General features: G+C 35.2%; 1 pseudogene across 1 annotated transcript; it reads right to left on the bottom strand.

Moving 5' to 3' along the window:
• Window positions 1-774: 774 nt before the first annotated feature.
• Window positions 775-1276, bottom strand: LOC308641602 (large ribosomal subunit protein eL29-like; annotated as a pseudogene). The gene has a single exon. The product of its transcript is annotated as a large ribosomal subunit protein eL29-like (transcript).
• Window positions 1277-18036: the final 16760 nt, after the last annotated feature.

Below are 18036 nucleotides of genomic sequence, written 5' to 3'. Positions count from 1 at the left end.
ACCAGACTTTAAAGCTACACTCATTAGAAGTGTTTCCTGTTGGTTTTAAGTCCAATATTATTTCTCTACCTGCTGTCTTCTCTCTGCCCAGAAAAAGAAAATATTTTCTTGGTAATGTTTTCCTTTTTATTTCTTCTGGCAAGAGTAGGCATTCTATCTTCTGGGCTCCACATGACACTGTGATCATACACATACAGTGTCCCTTGGTATCCACAGTAGATCAGTTTCAGGACACACAGATACCAGGAGATACTGAGGATGCTCAGGTCACTTATATAAAATTATGTAGCATTTTTATATAACCTACACATATCCTCCTATATACTTTAAATTATCTCTAGATACTTATAATGCCTAATACACTATAAATGCCATATATATCATTGTTATAGGGTCTTGCTTAGGAATAGTAACAAGAATAAATGTTTGTTCAGTATTGGTTCAATTTTTTCCTAATATATTCTATCTGTGGTTTGTTGATTCCATGGATGCATTACCCATGGATATGGAGGGCTGACTGTACTTGGATACACTTTTGCTTTAAGAGAATGGTGCTTAAATTTCAAAGAGCCCTTCCAAGCGTCAGGGAGGACCCTTGCTAAATATTGACATGTAATTTGTTTTTGTGATATTGGCAAATGTAGAATTTTTTTTTCCTGTCTCTGGATTTATTTGTACATGCAAATAAAGGGGACACCAGTCCCCTATGTAGACAGGGTTCCAGGGGTCACACCACCAGTCCTTCTGTCTTCACTTTGCAGATAGAAGCTTTCACTATGGAGTCTTCACAGGAATCTGGGCACCCTTGGGTTCCTTTGGGAGCAAGAGCTGGAGCTAATACAATACTAATGTCTTGGCTTGGGCTTGGGCTTTGGCCTTTGGCCGGCAGAACCTATGAATTCCTGGCCCTGGAGGCACTAGCATGCTTCCTGAGCTTGGGGTGGGCAAGGAAGGCAAGGCAATCAAGCTTTTGCAGCTGACACCCTATGCTCTTGAGCTTAACCTCCTTGGGCTTTACCAGGCCCTTGATGGCTTCAGCACGTGCACTCATACCCTTGGTGTTGTTTGCCTGCATCTTTTTCTGGCCCTTTTTGTTGTGATTCTTGGCAAAACACATATTTCTCAGGAACTTGGAGTCTACCCGCTTAAGAGATTCATATCTTTGTGACTGGAGTTTCTTGATGCCATTTCTGTGCCATTTTGGGGACTACTTGTGCATGGTGTGGTTCTTAAACTTGACTATGTCTGCACTATAAGCTGCAGCTACCAGAGCCATTGAGACCAAAAGAAGAAAAGCCAAATGTAAATTTTCAAAACTGCAATTGGGTAAGTCACTTCCCATTTTACTCCACCTTCTCCTAATTAAGATTGGCCTAGTGGGGAGGTGATAGGCATTTCTGGAACCTGGATAAGGGGATGTACTGAGCATTTAATCAGCAGACCATATTGATATACTTCACAGTCACATACAAGAGCAATCATGTTAAATCTAGCCTAGCAGGTCTGTGCAGAAAGTTTCCACGAGGATCCTGTTGGACCTGTGTTGGTTCATCCAGTCTTGTGCAGGTCAAAAGATGCGTGATTGTATGTAGGTGTGTTTTGTGTAAGGCTTTACATAGAAAAAGAAATGGGAGGCAGTGTCTGCCTTAGGGAAGTTCCTTGGCTGAGGTCACAGATTTCTGAGGGCATTCTATATCCAGCAATGATTCAGGTCTGACAAGTAAAAGGCCAGTGTGGGACTCTAATGGACTTGTCCACAGAGACAGCCTCAAGCCTTCTTTGCAATCCCACTTGTTTCTTGACCCAATTGCATTTCCTTTCTTTCTATTTCATAGCTATTCATCTCTGATGAACCTCTCATACCTCAATCTTTTTCTCAGCATCTACTTCTAAATAATATAATCTGTTTGGAAAATTCTGTGAGAACATAATTTTCAGAAAAGTAAAATCATGACTTTCATATAAATCAAAAAGTGAAGACATGTTAAAGAAATTATTATACTTATGGTAGAAGAAAACCAGTTATATGTTACAACTGATTCAAAGTAAAAGTTAAAACAGAAAAAAATTTAATTTGGTTATTGAGACATATTAGAAATGAACACATAGGTTGGAAGATGTGAGTTAAATTACTTCCTGTGGAGACAGAATATGGTTATCAGGTAACTACAATTTATAGAGTTGCAAAATAGCTTGAAACTGAAAATCTAATAACCTTGAACTATATACTATAGAGGATGCATAGTTTTCCATTAAAACACAGTATTGGTACATCTCTTATTTGCAAATGTGCTTTTCATTCTATTTCTTTTTTTCTCTTAAATGAAAGAACAGATGGCTTGGTATGGTGGCTCATGCCTATAATCCCAGCAGCTCAGGAGACTGAGGCAGGAGGACTGCAAGTTCAAAGCCAGCCTCAGCAATTTAGCAAAGTCCTAAGCAACTTAGGATGAACTTGTCTTAAAAAATAAAAAGGACTGAGGATGTGGCTCAGTGGTTAAATCCCCTGGGTTCAATCCCTGGTACCAAAAAAAAAAAAAAAAAAAAAGAAAAGAAAAGAAAAAAGAAAGAAAGAAAAGGAAGGAAGAACAGGTGAAGTTTAATCAGCAAATTCTGCTGGGTTTTCAGCATAGACACTGATAGATAAAAACACTTTTGTAAAACTTGCACAGTTATAGATAATAAGAAACAAGTGGCTATAAATGGCTCTAATTAATAACCTAGTTAAGAGTATTAATTAATTAATTAATTAATAGTCAAACACTGTAAGATTTGCTTCACTATTCAAATTCAGGATTTCTGCTAAGAGAAATATCAATCTAAACTGACTGATTTGAATAATTAAATGGAAAATATTATGACCAAACTTAGCACCTTTTAAATATAAGTAGTATATGGAATATAGATAGATGCATGATAAAGTATAATAATATTGTCACTATGCTGGTTCTTTAGTAAAGAAGTTTAAGAATGTATAAAATTATGTCTGACTAATCATCTCTTCAGGGCACAATGTCACAAATTCACAAAAGATATCAGGAATTTGTTGAGTATTCCATTTTAAAGTTCAGTTTCAAAAGCATAAATTCTTTCACAATTAAAAATTTTAGGAAAATATATAAAGACTTCAGGAAACTTCTAAACTTTAACATTTTAAAGGTGGCAAATCATTCACATTGCATAATATATTAACACTTTGTAATATTAATGCCTAAAATTTCTAATTCAAACATTCAAAGCATGATAATAGATTTTTAAATGACTGACGGGTTCAATTTTAAATGATGTGTTTGATATTATAAGGGGGCTATCTATTCCTCAGAATCAGTGATGTGTATGGGTGGTTATTGGTACAATTCTTTTACACTGAGTGGAAGAATAGAGCCCTTTGTATTCCAGGAGATATTTGGGAGCCCTGTCAAAAGATACAAAATTGCTCCTGGAAAACAGAGAAAACAGATTGTATTGTTCTTCCCCAAAGAGCACAAAAGCCAATCAAACAAGTGAACTAGAATATGGTAATTATGGAGAATGTTGATGGTACCTTTAAGAAGATTAAGCTACAGAGGATAGATGCTTTTCTGTTGATGAATTTTCTGCAAAATCTATTAAGAGATTGGAGGGGTAGTAATGGTGGCAAACTTCTGCTTCCTCCCTTACATAAAACAATCCATTTGTGTAATCTACCAAATCATATTTCTTGATTTAGCTTATACAGCATGGAAGGCATGATTAATTACTGGAGAGATAACAAATAGACATGACAAAAGGGCAAAAAATAGAGGAAAAAAATAAGCCCACTTAAAATGAAGATAATAAGGGTGCTATTTACAGTGGGGCTCTGACATGTCAGAATTTGAAGAAGCAGAAGCTTATGCATTCAATTTGGTTTACAAGGCAACCTCCAACAGCATAGATGAATTATAGAGTCAGGTAAAATGCCCATGGTTTTTCCTTCTGAAATTGTTTGGAGATTGAATAGATAAGACCTAATCTTTTTATTTATATGTTTGTAACTTTAAAGTGAATTTCTCTGTATTGCTTCTCAGACATAAACAACGAAAACTGTAATATAAATACTCAGAATTCAAGATTTTGAAAGAAACAAAAGAAAGCAAGCAACAAAAATGCTATTCCAAATTGATATTCTCTTAATCAGTAACAATAGTAGCTAAGCAATCACTTTAGAATTTATAATCATAGTTTTAGAATAAGGGCTGACTTGCCTGCCTATAAAGTAACCCTGCTCTAGACTCAGAGGATGAATTTGTCTTGCCTGACACTATCATTAATAAAAGTATCAAGGGGACTTCCCACTGAACTGTAAAATGTAACTATTTTAAATTGTAACTATTTTAAATTGTAACTATTTAAATTGTAACTAAAATGTAACTATTTTAAACTATTTTAAATTCTTTTGAGAAAATCAAGGTATTTCTGGTTTGCTTTAAATTATGGAAATTGCTATAAAATAATCTCATAATAATTTTACTTATATATCATTCTTGTAGTTGAAACCTTTGCAGCATTCTTGCCTTCCATTAAAGATAAAAATACATGGGTTTTCTTAAACCATCTAGTTCATGCTGCCACTAATGATGATTATAAACATGGCCTTTGATTTAAAACAAGTGTAAAACATAAGGATTGAGAAATCTATTAGGTTCATGCACATGCATGTTACCAGCAGAGTGAACTGTCCCATTTCATTGGATGTAATCATAAAAACCCCCAAAATTTAAATTAGAATTCCCCCACCATTTTAAATTTATTCAGTGGGATCATGTCCTCTTTGCACTTGCACCCAAACTTAATCTGAACTATTACTTGACTTTTCTGCTTTATGGTACTCAGAATCCCTATAGGAATTTCCCCATCTTAATTCCAAAGTTAAGCAAACTTGGTTTTAAGTTGATAATTTTCCTCTTTCTTCCATTGTTTTCTCATCTTGTCATCTTACTGCTGCTTCTGCTATCAATAACACTGTTTTGCTCATTCAAGGAGTATTTATTTTTATTTTATAAATGTACATTTTTTAGCTGTTGATAGACCTTTATTTTTATTAATTTATATGTGGTGCTGAGAATCAAACCCAGTGCTTCACACATGCCAGGCAATTGCGCTACCACTGAGCCACAACCCCAGCCCTCTATATTTTAGGTAGATCTTGTGTACTGGTTACTATGTTAGGCCATGGGTGTTCAACAGCAAACCAGACACCTCTGATCCTCTTTAAGTAGTTTATAGATTATAAGCTCATGGAAGAAACATAGTAAACATTTAAGCAAACAGCAAAAATAAATAATTGGTCATGAGATATGCAAATGAAAAAATTATATAAAAAGTTATGATTAATCTCTCTGCAGAGTAATTTAAAATCTCATGGTACTTCTACAAAATATTCCTGTTCCAACCTCGTGGAAGAAGCAGTGTCCCTTATTCCCTATGGTATAACGAAAATTAGGCTCTGAAATTTAGCCAAGTTTTGCTGAGGGCTTGGGAATAGCTTGATTGTATCAGATGGAATGAAATACCTCCTGTAATAAGTCTATGAATCCATGGGACAATCCTTATTTGCAAAGACCAGACCTATTCTTGGCTGGCTTCCACAAAGTTAGGATCACTCTTCACCATTGTGCAGGCATTCCTATACTTTATAATTTCACCTCTGTCACCTTTGGACCAAGAAAGAGGAATAAGCATGTTCAGTTCCACTTTCTATTCCCTGGAATACTGAAAGTAGGTTTGTCTGTTTCCTTTAAAGGAGTGTACCCTCAACACTCAGAAATGATCAAACACAATAGCCCATATTAAGCATTTAAAACCCATTTATTATGCCTTTCATGAACCATTCATAAGACAAAAAATATTGTCCCTGGATAACTTTTCTTGCTAATCTATTCCAATTCTTTGTTGTAAATTTCACTCTGATATGACTAGAAGACCAGTTTCATGTATCTATTTTGTTATTTATTTAGACCAAAATTTCCTTTCATGAAATTCTTGGACCAAAGGACACAGATGTATCAAGAATAAATAATTATCCTCAGATACAGGTTGACCTAAATCCTTGTCTCAGTAGAGAATGTTTCCTAAGAAGCCACATGATTTCCAGGTGCAAGCAGACGTGAAGCATATGATTTAAAATCTGCTCACCAATGACCAGGACTTGTAAAAACAATGACTAAAGAGTTTCTCCATCATTCTTTATCTATTGGATATCACCAAAAAGTCACTTTCCAGAAAAAAGTAAGGAACTTTTTAAAGCTATTTCATCAAAGGGTAAAAATTGCTTAGAAACTCCTCAAATTACATTTTTTTTCCCCAGTTGAGATTCAACAGGTATCTGGCTAACTACACCCAACTGTGCCACTGAAAATCTAGAATCTTTTCTTTTACTTGGGCTCTAGAATATAGCTAGTGCAATATTTACTAAAAGTTTAAGCAAAGAAATGAAAGAATTGTTTATTAATTAAAGTCAATCAGTTAATAGCTTTGGGACTGGGTCAACTGTTAAATCAAAGACTCATTGTCATTTACAAATTTGTGCTGTGTCACCCCTATTTGATAGGATCATTGTGAGAACTGAATGTTCTGTGTATTATAAGTGCTAGTGATTGTTGTTGTTTTCAATGAGGGTTATGACACTGATTAGAGGTAGAGTTTTTAGCAATGAGATATAACCAGGAAATAGTCAAGCTGGAAAAAGGTTCTGGGAATAAGTAAAATGACTTATCCATATCGAAGAAATAATAAGTGGAAAATCCCACAGACATGATGGCATGTTCTAAATGTGACTCATTTGATATATGTCAGAAATGTTATTATGACCCAAGATGTCCACACACGTGTTCTTTGTTGGGAAATCTGAGCCTTTTAATTATGTAGTATTATCTAGCAATGTGTTTATCCTTTTATGTTAGTAGGCAAAAGACCTGTTGGTGATGCTTTGAAAGATGGCCTTGTAGAAACAGACTTTTTACATGCAAACAAGCTTTGGATTCCAGATCTGTTATCATTTTTCAAAAATTCACACCAGTTTTTTAGGCCAATTTTAATAACATTTGAAATTACACAGATGAGGAAATACATTAGCAATAGATGAATGTTTTTGAAGAAACATGCTAACAAGGAGAAACTTAATGTTAAATATGTGATTGTTTTCTATTTCTACCTCATTCTACTTTCTTCTTGGAAATGATTTAGAAACAAGAATTTAAAAATGGAGGACTGGGGGATCATTATACAATAATTAATAAACTTAATGCCACTGGATTGCCAGCTTGAAAATGACGCAAAGGTGAATTTTTTACTATGTATATTTCAACACAATTTAAAAAATGGATTTCTGGGGTGTAAAAGTAATAGAGTTCTGTATAAATATGATTGCACTAAATAAGAAGTCCACATTAATTTTATTCTTTAGATTCAGGGTGAGTTCATGAGGGGCAGGGGCCAGTCAGCTCAGTTACCCCTGCTCACTCAACTGAGTCCAACCACACAGAATATGAACTATTGGACATTTTAATTTTAGAATGAATCTAGGTCCTTGAAGAGCTAGCTATATGCTCCCAGCTGGGGTGGAGGAGTGAGACTTCAAATGATTCCTCTGAAGTTTTATGGGATGTTTGGTTAGCATATGCCCCCTCCACCCAGAAAGATGTAAATGCTGACATTTTTCCTTACTGACAGCTGAAGGGAGCAGAGAAAGGTTACATTCTTCTTCTTCTTCTTTTTAATGTAAAGAAAAATTTGCACTTCGGTATAAAATGAGATTTTCAAGAGATACCTTGTTAGGTCATCTGATTCTAAATCTATGGAAGCTATTTCACAACTATGTAAATTAAGAATAACTAATTACAAATGCCAAAATATTTTTACCTGTACACAAAATTCTTTCCAAATTGAGGAGAGTCTCTGTTGATATTACTCGTTCTTCCCCTTCTTATAGAGAAAAAAGAGTTTTGTATATGTCTGCACATTTACTTCAATATTCTTGGTCTATAAATGTGTCAGCCATTTGGATTCTTGTTTAAACCAGCTTAACATCTGCCTATTTCTCTCATGATTAAGAGTTAAATAACATTTTTAAAATCTGCTCAGTTTTTTTTTAATTATATGGAAATCAAGATTTTACCCCTCAGTGAGAATTATTTGTTAATAAAAACAAGGGAAGAATCTCATTTGTTTTTCCTTAGACATAAAGGAGAGAAACAAAGTTTATAACTTTGTTGTTTATCCAGTCCAGTTAAATAGGTAGGAGAAAATTCATGCCAGAAATTGTATTAGGTATTATTGACTGAAAAAAAATCATATTGACTTTTTTTTCCAGATATGTGTTGCCTTTGAAGCATTTTTACAGTAAAATTACTGTGGGTCATCTGTTAACTAAAATTCCAAATGCTCATGCAAAATGGACCAAAGATAACATCTTATTTTTTTTTAACACAACAATTTTTACATAGCAAATGAAGTACTGGAGAAAAGGTGTGGTGTTGCAGATTTTGACAATATCAGGCTAAAATTCAAACTGTTTCAATAAAATATGATCAGTATATTTTACTTCTAAATAACATATGATGCTAATTTTCTCATTTAAACATTTCTGGGTAGTAAAAATGTCTGTGGTTGCTCATGTATGCAGAGAAAGAAAGAGAGTAAGTGTGTGGGGAGGCATTTTTGAAATCACTGAATTTTAAAATGCATGCTTTAGCTTCTATAGTGTCTTAATAAGCACTTTGAGGTAGATTAAACATTTCCTTACAAATGTATTGCTACAAATATTTTAAAAAATCATATCATATGTCAAAGAGAAAAAAAAAGTCTGTAATAGATGTTGCTGTAAAAACAAGGGAGAAATTTGTTTACCCATGTACATTGGAACATATTCAAAGGCCAGCCAAGGCTTCTAAATATTTCTAGTAAATATATGCTGTTAGCATACTACAATAATCAAGATGGGAGGAGGCACTGACTGAGATGACAAATATCAAAGATAATCTGTAATAAGCCTGATCAGCAGCTATGCTTTTGAGGATTCTTGCTAAGCTCTTTCATTCTCTCAATTTCTCTATATTATTCAGATTTTTTTCAGAGAAGCAGAATTAACAGGGAATGTGGGGGGGGAGGAGGGTACATAATATATGCATATGTGGAATTGGCTCATACTTTTTTTTTTGAGGCTAAGTAGTCCTAAAATTTTAAATTAAAAGCAAGTTCTAGACCCAGGATGGGTGATGGTATAATTCTAGACTGAATGCTGGCAGCACAAGACCCCAGAAGAGTTCCAATCCAAAGGCATGAAAGAACTTGGGTCAGCTCAACACAGTCAATCAGGAGAACTTCCTTCTTATTCAAAGACATGTCAGTCCTTTTGTTACTCAGGTCTTCAACTGATTAGATGACATTTACCTACACTAGGGAGGACAATCCCCTTAACTCAATCTACAACTCAATCTTATGCAGAAACACCTTCATGGAAACAGAAATAATGGTTGACGTCTGTTCACCCTTGTACCATCAAGTTGATACATTAAATTAGCTATTAAAGTAGATTAGCAAGGCTCAGAGCCTGATTTTGTGCTAATACATCTATACTAACATATTCCCAAATTCTTCTTTTCTAGATAGAAGGGGTCTAGAATATTTACCTACTCATGTTTTCCTAGTCTAAATTGACTTCTAGATATTCAAATGTGCTTTGACAACCTAGTCTTGGTGTTCAGTAGGGTCTGTTGACCATATACTCACATTTGATTTTGAGTTAAGAAGACAACATTTGCTTTCTTGTTATTCCAGAGTCCCTGGACTCTATTACTTCAATGATTGCAGAAAAGTTGAAAAATAAAGTAGTACTTCTGCTGGGATGTAAGGTGACTAGGGTAATAAGTACTTATTTCCTCATCAAAAGGGGGAATTGGGACAAAAGGACATATAATAATATATTGATTTAAACAGAGGCAAAGGATCAGAATCAATATTTACATTGCATCTCAGATATTATTGTAAGTAGTATCCTAGGGAACTTTTCATAAATTAAATCATTGAATTCTCAAACTAGCCCCATCTCTGGCTCAGAGACAAAGAAGCTCATAAGAACTGTTGTTCGCATCAGTCCCCTGGTCTGTTTGATTTCAAACCCACTGTGTTCTTCCTGCTTCATCATGCTAACTGTATCTACAGATTCCATTTTCCTTTCCCATTTTCAAAATATCAAATGAGGTAAAAGTTGAATATCTTAATGTGTTTCTCTTTTTCTGTTACATATTCATTCAGACAACTATTTAATTTGGAACATCTAACACATGAATGTGTATTATCTTCACAATATGTATGCATGTATGCACATATTTCTTTTTGGTTAACTTGGTTGTTATGAATACTTTCTAGAACCTTGCTGCCACTAGATTAACTGGTGAGATTAAGATATTTGACTTACTAAATTGAAGAGCAGAACTTGTATCCATGGTGACTCCACGAATGTGCCGACACCTGGCAAAGCTTACTCAGAAACATCTTGTCAGTCTCTTTCAGAAATGCACACAAAAAGAGAAATGGTATAATGAAAAATCCATTGAAAAGCAACCCATGAGTAATAGGAAATTGGAAAAATACAACTAAACATGTATTTATTTCCCTTGTACAAGTCACTGTGAAAGCAAAGATGAATAAACTATTGTCCTGGCTCTGAAAGAACAAATATTTTTATAGGGAAAAGAACACATATAAAAATCACAGTTATTAAAAGAGATGTCCATTGTAAATCAAAACACAAAGTGGAAAGTTTCTTTGAGGTGAGGAATTTTGAGGTGGGGCTTGAATGGAAGGTAATATTTCTGAGGGAGCATCAACAGAAGGGGACACTGAGGTGGGATATGGTAAGTGACCTAAGTTGGAGGAGAGTCAGTGAGTCAGCCCACCCAGGCAACAGCATGTTTTAGAATGTGAAGTGGTTTGTTCTACGGGCTTGATGACCTTCACATGGTTAATTCCAGTGGAGGCTTTCCAGTAATTACCCTCTCTTATGTGTCAGCAGAAATTGGCACTGTTTTTTTATATCCTGCTTTTGGAAAACCTTCTTTCCTTTAGCTTTTTTGACTCCTCAGTCTCTAAAAATTCTATTCTTCATAGCTGTCCTCAAATGAATATGTCTATCACATGTCTTCTAAGAACTCTGCATGTCACCAGTAGGAGGTTCCACAAGTAAATGAATGTTATTAGCTAGAAACTGAAAGCAAACATACATGGTTACTTGCTTCATTTTGTGAGCCTGAGATCACTCTGATAGTCTCAGAAAGGAAATAACATAATCATCTAACCAGCAGCTAAAATCAGAAATTCAGGAGTTGTCCTCGATACCTCTCTCTGATAACACCAGACCCAGTGCATCCTCCAAATTAGATTTTTTATTTTTAAAATATTTTTCTTAGTTGTGGTTAGACACAATACCTTTATTTTATTATTTATTTTTATGTGGTGCTAAGGATTGAACCCAGTGCCTTCTCCATGCCAGGCAAGGTCTCTACCACTAAGCCAACCCCTAAATCCTTTTATTTTTGTTACATGTTTTTTATAACCTCTGTATGTCTCCTTCATATCAGTTGTCACAATTGTGCTTAAAAGATCAACTTTTAAGTATTTATTAAACTAGTTCTCTAATCACCACTACACTATAAATTATATGAGAGCAGAAACTTGCCATCTTATGGTAATGCATAAAAGAACATGAATGTATATTGGATGAGTGAATGGCAGAATCAATTAAGGATTGAACTAGAGACAGGGAGGGTGGGAAGAAGGCAGTCATTTAGGCTTGTACCAGTGAAGGATGGTTATGTTGAAAAATGGTAAGAAAATAAATTCCATTTAATATGTTTCATTTTTAGATCTAGGGGTTTAGGAAAAGGGAGTAATAGGGAGGACTCTTAAGTTGCAAAGTTGGTGAAATATGTTCTTGACCAATGTGAGAAGTGCTCAAGGCTGAGGATTGAGTTTAGGGATGGGTTAGGGCATCAGCACAGAAACAGGGGAGTAGGACCAGAGAGAAGAGAAGTTTTTATGTTAAATAATATAAACATGCTGAGAGCCATAGCCAAGTAGGAATGATGCATGGCATTTTTGGTTGAAAGGTGACACCAGCAAGCCATTGAGATGATAATGATTATGTTAAGATGTGCATTCAATTGGAGATTAGACCCCTGCTGTCCGCCTCAGCCTGCTACTTTGGAGCTCTTGCGGGACTCCGGAGAGTTCCCATTGGTTGGGGAAGTGCGGTAGGAGGGAATTCCGGAGGAGAGATTTACTGTTGGGGTAGTGTGTCTGGGGAGAAGGCCGCGTGCATGGCATTGGCGGGAGTTTTGGAAATAAAGTTTGTTCCTGCTTGAGTGGCTCGTGATTTTGTGCCCAGCCAGACTGCGGCATAAACACACTGTGCCTTATAAAAACTCCAGTCTATATAATTTATAGTTACATAGTTAATTTATATATAGTCAATATAATGATTAACTGTTGTTATGGATTCTTATTTTATTCAATGGATAATAATGGATTAAAACCATAATTTATTTTAAGGCTCCAAATATCCCAGATACAGTCAGAGGAAGCTCTTTTCAATCTGCTTTCATGTCCTTTTGAAATATCTTCATCATTTTTTGAGTACCTCCTTACTTCCTAGAGTTCATCTTGTATTTTTTTTCTACTTCACCTTGTGTTTTTTTTTTTCTTCACAGTCTTTAAGTCAACCATTTGTACAAGGATCACATGCTCCTTATAGTGTAGAACAGTATCAGAAATCAAGATCTAGGTAATGGATATACATGCACATGCACATGCACATAAACACCCAATATACATATGTTACGGACAGAGCTGCATTATCCCAGTTCAAATGTTGAAGTCCTAACTCCCAATGTATGCGTATTTGGAGATAGAGCTTTTTGTAGGTAAATGATGTTAACTGAGGTTGTAAATGTGGCATCCTAATCCAGTAGGTTTGGTGGTCCCAAATGAAGAAGGAGAGAAAGGACCTCTGTTTAAGGACATGTACAAAAAGTGGAAAGGCTGTCTGATGAGACAGGAAGAAGGCAGCTGTCTGCAGGTTAGGAAGAAAATCCTCGCCAGAAGTCGGTCATCTTGCACATTTCAGGCTACAAAACTGTGATAAATAGATTTCTGTTGTTTAAGCCCCTCAGTCTATAGTATTTTGTTATGGCAGTCCAAGCTAAGGTTACATGTGTGTGCATGCATGTGTACATGTATACAAGTACAGAGAGTGAAAAAGAGAATGAGAAGAACTAGTAGTTCCTCTTTAACATGCAGGATATATTCCAAAGTTCCCAGTGGATGTCTAAAATCTCAGTAGTACTGTACCCTACACATTGATCATGTTTTATCCAATACACACATACCCCTGATATATTTTAATTTATAAATTTTATATAGTAAGATTTTAACAATAATAATAAAATACTAAATTATAATAATATACTATAGTTAAAGTTATGGAACATGGTCTCGCTCCAAATATCTTATTGTATTTTACTGTAATTTCAGATCACTCTTGACCTCAAGTAACTGAAACTGAAGAAAGTGAAACCACATATATATGTATCTGTATATTTCATATATATCTACATCTCTATGCACATTTACTTCTACGTTTTCTATTTCTAAATAAATAAATATTTATTTTTTTCAGTTGTAGATAGACATTGTACACATTTCAGTTGTAGATAGACCTTTATTTTGTTTATTTTTATGTGATGCTGAGGATCAAATCCAGTGCTTCACATATGCTAGACAAGTGCTCTACCACTGAGCCACAACCCCATTTTTCCATCCCTTTATGTAGCTATTTATCTAAACCATGAATTAATACTGATATCTGATAACTAAGGCTGATCTGAAACCACAGGATTCATTTCCATTTTCTCCCTTTTCATATAGACAGTTCTTTGACAATGAGAACCATGACCATCATTATTCTTATTTCCTAATTTTATCAATATCCTTCTATGTAAATAATCTCCTGTCACTGTCACCATTCTCACTTGCATAGGTAACTTTCTTTCCTCATTCTGGATATGTCATGTTGCCTATTGCACTGAAGTTGTCAGGACTCACCTGGCACCCTGAGACCCTGAAACAATCATCTTCCCATGCTGAAGTCCTGTTTACCCTGTTTGTACTCCCACTTCCAGGGTCAGGTCACCTGCCAGCACAGGTTCCCTTCTCATTCTCAAATGGTTATGTTACTCATACTGGGCCCTCTGACTCCTGACCATAGGCCCTGTCCACCCACTTGGGCTTCAATCCCTTTTTTACTGCCGAAACCTACACTTCAGATTCACCTAATAGCTTTTGGGTAGAACTGCAGGGCAAAGCAAACCACATGCTCAGTGTAAATCTCATTTTTATAATATATTATTAACATTTAACATATCATTGACCTTCTACGGAATGACTTTTATGATATTCTATGTTATGAATGCTCCAATTTTTATAGAATGTTTTTGTTCTGCAATGGCATATTTGGGCAAATTTGATTTTATATAGACCATATAATGAATGCATATTGTATCTCATTTTTTCATTCCTTTAGGAAGAGAAATGTTCTTTGAGGTAAAGATATTATGGTTGATGTCCCAGCATTGCTCATGATCTTTCATTCCCAGGACCCCAGTTTCTCCTTTTAAGATGAGGGTGTTGAATACATTTTCTTGTCAGGGATTTGGTGCTAGTTGTTTCTTATACATGGATGATTCTGCTCTAGACTGGAAAATTTGTTTACTTCGGTCTCAGTTCTCTGGAAAAAAAAATTGGCATACAAATAGGGATTTTTGTTTAGTTCTTTTCTGTGTGTGGTTATGTGGAAGCCTTAAATATTAGCTGGAAAAGTGATTTCCTTCTCTGTTTAGCTTTCTTTCATTTAGTGTCCTCCCATGGATCCCTCCAATTTTACCTCATATAGCCGTAGGTAACAATGTACCTGGCAAACAGTAAGATCGTAATAAATATATGTTTACTAAGTTAATGACTTTTGTAGTCTTGGAAGATGCAAACAACATTTAAAAGAGGTGATAAATAAGGAAAATGCTTCTTTAGCATAATAACCATAATGCCTTGACTAAAAATGATATTACTTAGGGGAAATAGATGAAAATGGTAATTATGGTTGAAAAGATGCCAAATATTAAAGGCACCCTGGCAAAATTTTTATAGCATTTAAACCACCTAGAAATATTTAATGCATAGTCTTTTTACAACCTTCCCCACAGGGATTTAGGGCTTAGCATTTAAAGTTCCTCATAAACCTCAAGCACACTGGGTTACAGAAATGCTGAATACAGAAATATTCTCCGACTATATTTCTCTACCTCTCAGCTCTTGCTTTATTCACATTCTCAATTTCCAATTTACTTAGAGTTTCTTTCTCATCGTAAAAATCAATCCAGCACACAACTAATGACCCTGAATCTACCTCTTGGCATTATTTCACCTTAAGTTGCCACTAATAATGAATTCATCACCCACCCCATATTTACAATTCAAATTTCTGTGAAGGAGAATATGATTGGCCCAGCTCTCTGTCTGTGCCTGTGAGAAGGGTCACAGGGTTAACATCAGTCTGGGCTGTAGATGGCACAATTTTGTTTAGAAAGGACAAGGGTCAAAACAGTTACTAAAACTGATATGTTGATTGAGTGTTGGAATGACAATAACAACATTAACAACAACAAAACCAGAATTGCAAAGTTGAAGGCATATTGATGTCACAGTTCCCTGGGAGAATCACAATATCTAATTACTTCAGAATAACTCTAAGGAGTCACTTATTGTTATTATGAGTTTGATTCTTCACTGATAAAATGGGTAATATTTGTTTTAAGGGCTTTCAAGCAGTGTCTTATTTGTTCTGGGACAAGATTCTATTCTGTAAAGACTTATTCATTTCAGGGACAAGATTATCTGTCTAAGGTTCCTTTCCAAATTCTACTTTTTATGTTTTTATATATTATAATAATTCCTAATATGCTTGGATTAAACAATAATGTTGACTCACTAAATTTTCCTTTAGAGAATATTTCTTACTTGTTTTGCTTTTTGTTTTAAAGATTTTCTTTCCTGGTGCTGGGAATAGAACTATGACCTCATGCTTGCCAGGCAAGCATTCTACCACTGAACTTCGTCTCTAGCCCTTGCTTTTTGTTTTTGAATAGTGTCCATTCATAAATTTTATCTATCCGGTCACCAGGTAATAAGCATATAGATTGTTTTCTAGTTTTGGCTAGTATAAATAAGGCTGCTATAATCTCTTACCATTTTTATATTTTTTCCCCTTATCCCTGGCTTTCATCTAGATATATCTAAGTGTGGATTTCTTTATGTTTATTCTAACAAGAGTGTTTTGGAAATATGTGTTTCCTGTGAAATTATGGGAGTTTTCTGCAATTCTGTATTCAAAAATTGTTCTCCTCTTTTTTATTTCCATTCCTTTCTGGGATTCAAATTCCATAAACTTTGAACTGCTTTATATTTTTCCTTAGACGCTTCAATGTTTTTTTTTTTCTTTCCTTCACTTTTTCTTCTCATACTACTTCAAAATGATTTTTTTTTTTGTACCAGGGATTAAACCTAGGGTTGCTTAACCACTGAGCCACATCACAGCCTTATTTTGTATTTTATTTAGAGACAGGGTCTCACTGAGATGCTTAGCACCTCGCTTTTGCTAAGGCTGACTTTGAACTCTCAATTCTCCTGCTTCAGCCTCCTAAGTCACTGGAATTGCAGGTGTGTGCCACTATGGCCCAGCCAGAATGGAGCATTTTTAAGGAGTTATTTTCAAGTTTATAGATTCTTCTTTTTTTTCTTTTCTAAAACAGTTTTAATTTTCTTTCTAATTAGTTATACATGACAGCAGAATGCATTTCATTTCATTGCACACAACTTTTCATTTCTCTGGTTGTACATGATGCAGAGTTGCACCATTTTGCAATCATACATGTACCTGGGAAAGTGATGTCCATCTCATTCTGCTATCTTACCTACCTCTGTGCCCCCTGCCTTTCCCCTCCCCTTGCCCAATCCAAAGTTCCTCCATTCTTCCCATTCTTCCCCATTATGGATCAGAATCCTTATAGATTCTTCTGTAGTCTCAAATCTGCTGTTGTACATAGTTAATTGTTTCACTTCAGTTATTTTATTTTTTAGTTTCTTATATACAGAGCTCCCCCTTCTCTAGTAAAATTCCTTATTAGGTCACTCATTAAAGTAACATCTTTAATTATTCAAGTATATTTTAGTACCTATTTTGAAGTCCATTCACTAACATCTACAACCTTACAGAAATTGCTATTTCTCTGCTTTTGCTTGTCTAATAATTTTTGGTTGAATTATTGTCCTTTCAAATAACACTAGGAAATGCCTCTGTGATCTCTTTAGCTCTTGTGAGGACTTGATTTTTTATGATAATATATAATTATCTTGCTTAGAATCAAACAGGAAAATCTGTCACCCCATGGTGTTCAGCAGCTTATATGTATACTTTTTTTTTTTTTTTTTTTTTGCCTTCCAGACACTGCATTTTCATGGTGACTCCTTGGATTTTCCCCCAGAACTATGTAGTTTTGTGATGAACTGGAGATTTCAGGTGGTTTATACTCACTCAGGACTAAGGCACATCCGTTTTGTGGTTCCCTTGCTTCTGGTTTTTTTCCTAAATGACTGGTTGTTCTGCCAGCTTAAACTTCTACTCTTTGACACTTTGGCCTTGAACGTTTTCTGCTTTCTGCTTCTTAAACTGTGTACAGTGTGGGGATTATCTTTGGTCAGAGGTGAAGTAACCCTGAAATCTCATTAGGAGCAGTTCTATCAGGGAGTAGACCCATCTCCAGATTCTGCTTCTTTCCCACCAGGATTCCTGGATCCTTTCTGTGTACACATATGTTCATGATCAGTCAGAGACTTGGACAGGGTGCAGAGCCAGATTTGGGGGAATCTCACAATGTTTCCTGTTAAATTTCCAGCTTTTCTATTTCT

The sequence above is a fragment of the Spermophilus citellus genome (genome assembly GCF_964194105.1).
Source record: "Spermophilus citellus genome assembly, chromosome: 2".
Lineage (NCBI taxonomy): Eukaryota > Metazoa > Chordata > Mammalia > Rodentia > Sciuridae > Spermophilus > Spermophilus citellus.
Note: the sequence above shows the minus strand (reverse complement) of the source record. Positions and strands in the feature narration are given on the sequence as shown.